The sequence below is a fragment of the Pseudophryne corroboree genome, unplaced genomic scaffold, assembly GCF_028390025.1.
Source record: "Pseudophryne corroboree isolate aPseCor3 unplaced genomic scaffold, aPseCor3.hap2 scaffold_909, whole genome shotgun sequence".
In the NCBI taxonomy this organism is placed as follows: domain Eukaryota; kingdom Metazoa; phylum Chordata; class Amphibia; order Anura; family Myobatrachidae; genus Pseudophryne; species Pseudophryne corroboree.
Genome location: NW_026970489.1, coordinates 131,322 through 140,062, shown reverse-complemented (window position 1 = coordinate 140,062; position 8,741 = coordinate 131,322). Strand labels below are relative to the sequence as shown.

The 8,741-nt window shown below is 38.8% G+C and overlaps 1 pseudogene; it reads right to left on the bottom strand.

The window, feature by feature from the left end:
* Positions 1-6,671: 6,671 nt before the first annotated feature.
* On the bottom strand, positions 6,672-6,850 carry LOC135045477 (U1 spliceosomal RNA; annotated as a pseudogene).
* Between the last annotated feature and the right edge of the window lie 1,891 nt (positions 6,851-8,741).

Below are 8,741 nucleotides of genomic sequence, written 5' to 3'. Positions count from 1 at the left end.
AAATATCAATCCCAGTTTTGGATTACTTTAATTAACAAAAAAAAATGCATATAGCAGAGGATAGTTTCAATCTGCCTACCTCTGGGTTATGGACCCAGCATGCTTCCATTACAGTACTCTGCTGCACATGTAAGTGCAAGAGGTCCTGAAGCACTCACTTATCATGGGAAAGTACCAATGTGTTTCTTCATTGGTTGATGGAAGAAACATCTTACAAAAACTCTCCACATTATTGACTTTTTAAAATGTTTCTAGGAAGCGTTCTAGATGAATGCTTATTAGCCTTTGTCAGTATGTACTTTTGCAAAGTGTCGCTGTGGCGCAATCAGTTAGTGTGTATGGTTATTAACCAAAAGGTTGGTGGTTCAATCCCACCCAGGGACGTAATTGACTTTGTTATCAGATTTTGGTGATCTTTAAGTAGACAAGTCAAAATTTCAAACCCCCTGTTATGGTGTAGGGTACCTGGCCTTCTCTGATGTAATCAGAGTTAGATTTGATTCAGTGATTTTATAAAAACAGCTAGGAAGCACAATTTAGCAGTGGGTTGCAGAGAAAAAGAAATATGCTGGCAAAAAAATCCAATTGAGTGATTAAACAGCTCTTCATTTTCTGGCTTTATTTTTATGCTAACAAATTTGTTCTCTGAAAAGTGTCCACAAAGCCAAGTCTCTGATTAACACCTTTGTAGGGATGGTTTTTCACCTATTACTAAATTAAACTTGCTTCATTGGAAAGGCAGCAAGATGCATCCTCATTTCAATGTCTACTGAAATAATACAGGTTGACACCAGGAAACATTAACGCCACTGCATCCTTGCTGCTTTCGCATGTTGAAGTCTGTTTAATGTGAAAACAAGGTGATATCTAATTAGCACACAGGTAAGGAATTAAGAAAATCTTTATTCAAGGGTGAAGGTGTTTCTCACAAAATCGTTACCCCAATGCATCATTGAAATTCAAGCTGGAAAGATGATTTTAATATATCACTTGTACATTTTGTATTGCTCTTCTGGTGACAATGTAGTTTGTTTTTGTCAATTACCATTTTAATAATAGGGTAAAGAAAATTAAGTGGATTTTTGAAAGAAAACAATACTGTCAATATACTATTAAAACAAATTAAAAAGGTAAAAGTTATTGCACTTTAAGTAAAAATAAAAGAGCAAAAATATCAATCCCAGTTTTGGATTACTTTAATTAACAAAAAAAAATGCATATAGCAGAGGATAGTTTCAATCTGCCTACCTCTGGGTTATGGGCCCAGCATTTTTCCATTGCAGTACTCTGCTGCACATGTAAGTGCAAGAGATCCTGAAGCACTCACTCATCATGGGAAAGTACCAATGTGTTTCTTCGTTGGTTGATGGAAGAAACATCTTACAAAAACTCTCCAGATTATTGACTTTTTAAAGTTTTTCTAGGAAACGTTCTAGATGAATGCTTATTAGCCTTTGTCAGTATGTACGTTTGTAAAGTGTCTCTGTGGCGCAATCTGTTGGTGTGTTTGGTTATTAATCACAGGGTTGGTGGTTCAATCCCACGCAGGGATGTAATTGACCTTGTTATCAGATTTTGGTGATCTTTAAGTAGACAAGTCAAAATTTCAAACCCCCTTCTTATGGTGTAGGGTACCTGGCCTACTCTGATGTAATCAGAGTTAGATTTGAATCAGTGATTTTATAAAAAAAAACAGCTAGGAAGCACAATTTAGCAGTGGGTTGCAGAGAAAAAGAAATATGCTGGCAGAAAAATCCAATTGAGTGATTAAACAGCTCTTCATTTTCTGGCTTTATTTTTATGCTAACGAATTTGTTCTCTGAAAAGTGTCCACAAAGCCAAGTATCTGATTAACATATTTGTAGGGATGGTTTTTCACCTATTACTAAATTAAACTTGCTTCATTGGAAAGGCAGCAAGATGCATCCTCATTTCAATATCTACTGAAATAATACAGGTTGACACCAGGAAACATTAACGCCACTGCATCCTTGCTGCTTTCTCATGTGGAAGTCTGTTTAATGTGAAAACAAGGTGATATCTAATTAGCACACAGGTAAGGAATTAAGAAAATCTTTATTTAAGGGTGAAGATGTTTCTCACAAAATCGTTGCCCCAATGCATCATTGAAATTCAAGCTGGAAAGATGATTTTAATATATCACTTGTACATTTTGTATTGCTCTTCTGGTGACAATGTAGTTTGTTTTTGTCAATTACCATTTTAATAATCGGGTAAAGAAAATTAATAGGATTTTTGAAAGAAAACAATACTGTCAATATACTATTAAAACAAATTAAAATGGTAAAAGTTATTGTACTTTAAGTAAAAATAAAAGCTAAAATATCAATCCCAGTTTTGGATTACTTTAATGAACAAAAAAAAAATGCATATAGCAAAGGATAGTTTCAATCTGCCTACCTCTGGGTTATGGGCCCAGCATGCTTCCATTGCAGTACTCTGCTGCACATGTAAGTGCAAGAGATCCTGAAGCACTCACTCATCATGCGAAAGTACCAATGTGTTTCTTCATTGGTTGCTGGAAGAAACATCTTACAAAAACTCTCCAGATTATTGACTTTTTAAAGTTTTTCTAGGAAACGTTCTAGATGAATGCTTATTAGTCTTTGTCAGTATGTACTTTTCGCAAAGTGTCTCTGTGGCGCAATCGGTTAGTGTGTTCAGCTATTAATCAAAAGGTTGGTGGTTCAATCCCATCCAGGGACGTAATTGACCTTGTGATCAGATTTTGGTAATATTTAAGTAGACAAGTCAAAATTGCAAACCCCCTCTTATGGTGTAGGGTACCTGGCCTTCTCTGATGTAATCAGAGTTAGATTTGATTAAGTGATTTTATAAAAAAACAGCTAGGAAGCACAATTTAGCAGTGGGTTGCAGAGAAAAAGAAAAATGCTGGCAGAAAAATCCAATTAAGTGATTAAACAGCTCTTCATTTTCTGGCTTTATTTTTATGATTACAAATTTGTTCTCTGAAAAGTGTCCACAAAGCCAAGTATCTGATTAACATCTTTGTAGGGATGGTTTTTCACCTATTACTAAATTAAACTTGCTTCATTGGAAAGGCAGCAAGATGCATCCTCATTTCAATATCTACGGAAATAATACAGGTTGACACCAGGAAACATTAACGCCACTGCATCTTTGCTGTTTTCTCATGTGGAAGTCTGTTTAATGTGAAAACAAGGTGATATCTAATTAGCACACAGGTAAGGAATTAAGAAAATCTTTATTTAAGGGTGAAGATGTTTCTCACAAAATCGTTGCCCCAATGCATCATTGAAATTCAAGCTGGAAAGATGATTTTAATATATCACTTGTACATTTTGTATTGCTCTTCTGGTGACAATGTAGTTTGTTTTTGTCAATTACCATTTTAATAATCGGGTAAAGAAAATTAAGTGGATTTTTGAAAGAAAACAATACTGTCAATATACTCTTAAAACAAATTAAAATGGTAAAAGTTATTGTACTTTAAGTAAAAATAAAAGAGCAAAAATATCAATCCCAGTTTTGGATTACTTTAATTAACAAAAAAAAATGCATATAGCAGAGGATAGTTTCAATCTGCCTACCTCTGGGTTATGGACCCAGCATGCTTCCATTACAGTACTCTGCTGCACATGTAAGTGCAAGAGGTCCTGAAGCACTCACTTATCATGGGAAAGTACCAATGTGTTTCTTCATTGGTTGATGGAAGAAACATCTTACAAAAACTCTCCACATTATTGACTTTTTAAAATGTTTCTAGGAATCGTTCTAGATGAATGCTTATTAGCCTTTGTCAGTATGTACTTTTACAAAGTGTAGCTGTGGCGCAATCAGTTAGTGTGTAAGGCTATTAACCAAAAGGTTGGTTGTTCAATCCCACCCAGGGACTTAATTGACCTTGTTATCAGATTTTGGTGATCTTTAAGTAGACAAGTCAAAATGTCAAACCCCCTGTTATGGTGTAGGGTACCTGGCCTTCTCTGATGTAATCAGAGTTAGATTTGATTCAGTGATTTTATAAAAACAGCTAGGAAGCACAATTTGGCAGTGGGTTGCAGAGAAAAAGAAATATGCTGGCAGAAAAATCCAATTGAGTGATTAAACAGCTCTTCATTTTCTGGCTTTATTTTTATACTAACTAATTTGTTCTCTGAAAAGTGTCCACAAAGCCAAGTATCTGATTAACATATTTGTAGGGATGGTTTTTCACCTATTACTAAATTAAACTTGCTTCATTGGAAAGGCAGCAAGATGCATCCTCATTTCAATATCTACTGAAATAATACAGGTTGATACCAGGAAACATTAACGCCACTGCATCCTTGCTGCTTTCTCATGTGGAAGTCTGTTTAATGTGAAAACAAGGTGATATCTAATTAGCACACAGGTAAGGAATTAAGAAAATCTTTATTTAAGGGTGAAGATGTTTCTCACAAAATCGTTGCCCCAATGCATCATTGAAATTCAAGCTGGAAAGATGATTTTAATATATCACTTGTACATTTTGTATTGCTCTTATGGTGACAATGTAGTTTGTTTTTGTCAATTACCATTTTAATAATAGGGTAAAGAAAATTAAGTGGATTTTTGAAAGAAAACAATGCTGTCAATATACTATTAAAACAAATTAAAATGGTAAAAGTTATTGTACTTTAAGTAAAAATAAAAGCTAAAATATCAATCCCAGTTTTGGATTACTTTAATGAACAAAAAAAAAATGCATATAGCAAAGGATAGTTTCAATCTGCCTACCTCTGGGTTATGGGCCCAGCATGCTTCCATTGCAGTACTCTGCTGCACATGTAAGTGCAAGAGATCCTGAAGCACTCACTCATCATGCGAAAGTACCAATGTGTTTCTTCATTGGTTGCTGGAAGAAACATCTTACAAAAACTCTCCAGATTATTGACTTTTTAAAGTTTTTCTAGGAAACGTTCTAGATGAATGCTTATTAGTCTTTGTCAGTATGTGCTTTTTGCAAAGTGTCGCTGTGGCGCAATCAGTTAGTGTGTAAGGCTGTTAACCAAAAGGTTGGTGGTTCAATCCCACCCAGGGACTTAATTGACCTTGTTATCAGATTTTGGTGATATTTAAGTAGACAAGTCAAAATTGCAAACCCCCTCTTATGGTATAGGGTACCTGGCCTTCTCTGATGTAATCAGAGTTAGATTTGATTAAGTGATTTTATAAAAAAACAGCTAGGAAGCACAATTTAGCAGTGGGTTGCAGAGAAAAAGAAAAATGCTGGCAGAAAAATCCAATTGAGTGATTAAACAGCTCTTCATTTTCTGGCTTTATTTTTATGATTACAAATTTGTTCTCTGAAAAGTGTCCACAAAGCCAAGTATCTGATTAACATCTTTGTAGGGATGGTTTTTCACCTATTACTAAATTAAACTTGCTTCATTGGAAAGGCAGCAAGATGCATCCTCATTTCAATATCTACGGAAATAATACAGGTTGACACCAGGAAACATTAACGCCACTGCATCTTTGCTGTTTTCTCATGTGGAAGTCTGTTTAATGTGAAAACAAGGTGATATCTAATTAGCACACAGGTAAGGAATTAAGAAAATCTTTATTTAAGGGTGAAGATGTTTCTCACAAAATCGTTGCCCCAATGCATCATTGAAATTCAAGCTGGAAAGATGATTTTAATATATCACTTGTACATTTTGTATTGCTCTTCTGGTGACAATGTAGTTTGTTTTTGTCAATTACCATTTTAATAATCGGGTAAAGAAAATTAATTGGATTTTTGAAAGAAAACAATACTGTCAATATACTATTAAAACAAATTAAAATGGTAAAAGTTATTGTACTTTAAGTAAAAATAAAAGAGCAAAAATATCAATCCCAGTTTTGGATTACTTTAATTAACAAAAAAAAATGCATATAGCAGAGGATAGTTTCAATCTGCCTACCTCTGGGTTATGGACCCAGCATGCTTCCATTACAGTACTCTGCTGCACATGTAAGTGCAAAAGATCCTGAAGCACTCACTCATCATGGGAAAGTACCAATGTGTTTCTTCATTGGTTGATGGAAGAAACATCTTACAAAAACTCTCCACATTATTGACTTTTTAAAATGTTTCTAGGAATCGTTCTAGATGAATGCTTATTAGCCTTTGTCAGTATGTACTTCTGCAAAGTGTCGCTGTGGCGCAATCAGTTAGTGTGTAAGGCTGTTAACCAAAAGGTTGGTGGTTCAATCCCACCCAGGGACTTAATTGACCTTGTTATCAGATTTTGGTGATCTTTAAGTAGACAAGTCAAAATTTCAAACCCCCTGTTATGGTGTAGGGTACCTGGCCTTCTCTGATGTAATCAGAGTTATATTTGATTCAGTGATTTTATAAAAACAGCTAGGAAGCACAATTTAGCAGTGGGTTGCAGAGAAAAAGAAATATGCTGGCAGAAAAATCCAATTGAGTGATTAAACAGCTCTTCATTTTCTGGCTTTATTTTTATGCTAACAAATTTGTGCTCTGAAAAGTGTCCACAAAGCCAAGTATCTGATTAACACCTTTGTAGGGATGGTTTTTCACCTATTATTAAATTAAACTTGCTTCATTGGAAAGGCAGCAAGTGATGTCATCCAAGCAGTGGGTCAAAGTTGGCTTCAAACCTCGTCTGCTTATGAAAAGAGAAAAGGGGTATGCAGGGCATGGCGGCCTTTTGCGGTGCTTGGATGACCCCTAGTTCGCATTAAATAATGCAGTCGAGTTTCCCACATTTGGGGAAATCACAGGGGTCAGCATACCCAGAATGCAATGAATGAACCGCACCCTGGGAGAACAGTCTTCATGACCATGGTATCTCCTATGCAAAATAAGTATGATTTGGGATAGGGCTGGGGAGGGCCGCTGCTCAGGCACATCTCTGTCAAGTAAAGGAGATTCAACTGAGGCAGCACAAGGGAACTCTCATCTGGGGACAACAACTGCAGGGAGAACACATATTTTCAGATGAACATGGGAGGGCAGAAGGCTGCCTAATACTGAAGCTCCCTCAAACAACAAACCAAATGCAACAACTAGTGCAAGTATTCCTGGGGGAAGGCCTGCAGCAGATGGATTTGCATATGGCGATGTCATCCAAGCAGTGGGTCAAAGTTGGCTTCAACCCTCGTCTGCATATGAAAAGAGAAAAGGGGCGTGCAGGGCATGGCGGCCTTTTGCGGCACTTGGATGACCCCTAGTTCGCATTAAACACCTCCACCCTCCGTCGGTGTGGGGCTCATGTTGGCTATGCCCCAGCCCCTGAAGGATTCAAGCTGATTTCTTGCAGCAGCTGGGCACTGTAACAGCTCCAGAGCTGCTCTGTAAGGCAAGTAAAAGGGTGTGGGCCCTGCAGCACTACCTGTAGTTTGCATTGTGCATTGGAAGGCACAAAGTCAGCAGACGGGAGGAGAAGTCAGGATAGTGCACAAGGGTATAGACGGGAGGGGCTCAAGAAAAAAGAAGTGGAAACAGACAGCAAACTAGGCTTCCAATGCACAATGCAAACTACAGGTAGTGCTGCAGGGCCCACACCCTTTTACTTGCCTTACAGAGCAGCTCTGGAGCTGTTTACTCACTCAATTGGATTTTTCTGCCAGCATAATTTTTCTCTTACGTCCTAGAGGATGCTGGGGACTCCGTAAGGACCATGGGGGATAGACGGGCTCCGCAGGAGACATGGGCACTTTAAGAAAGACTTTAGATCTGGGTGTGCACTGGCTCCTCCCTTTATGCCCCTCCTCCAGACCTCAGTTTACTACTGTGCCCAGAGGAGACTGGGTGCTTTTCAGGGAGCTCTCCTGAGTTTCCTGACAGAAAGTATATTTGTTAGATTTTTTTATTTTCAGGGAGCCTGCTGGCAACAGACTCCCTGCATCGAGGGGCGGAGGGGAGAGATGCACACCTACTTCTGTGAGTTGATAGGCTCTGCTTCTTAGGCTACTGTACAGCATTAGCTCCAGAGGGATCGGTACGCAGGTCTCACCCTCGCCGTCCGTCCCAGAGCCGCGCCGCCGTCCCCCTCGCAGAGCCGGAAGATAGAAGCCGGGTGAGTATGAGAAGAAAAGAAGACTTCAGAGGCGGCGGAAGACTTCATGATCTTCACTGAGGTAACGCACAGCAGTAAAGCTGTGCTCCATTGCTCCAATACACCTCACACACGGCAGTCAGTGTAAGGGTGAAGGGCGCAGGGGGGACGCCCTGGGCAGCAATATAGACCACTCTTTGGCAAAATAAATATATATGCAGCTAGGCACTGTATATATATATATAAGAGCCCCCGCCATTTTTTTACTATATTTGAGCGGGACAGAAGCCCATCGCTGAGGGGGTGGGGCTTCTCCCTCAGCACTCACCAGCGCCATTTTCTCCACAGCACCGCTGAGGGGAAGCTCCACGGACTCTCCCCTGCTTATACCACGGTAGAAAGAGGGTCTTAAAGAAGAGGGGGGCACATAATTAGGCGCATATATATATGGAAATACAGCGCTACTGGGTAAACATAAAATTATTGTGTTTTTTTCCTGGGTCATATAGCGCTGGGGTGTGTGCTGGCATACTCTCTCTCTCTGTCTCTCCAAAGGGCCTTGTTGGGGAACTGTCCTCAGATAAGAGGATTCCCTGAGTGTATGGTGTGTCGGTACACGTGTGTCGACATGTCTGAGGTAGAAGGCTCTCCTAGAGAGGAGCAAATTAATGTGGTGTCTCCATCGACAACGCCGACACCTGA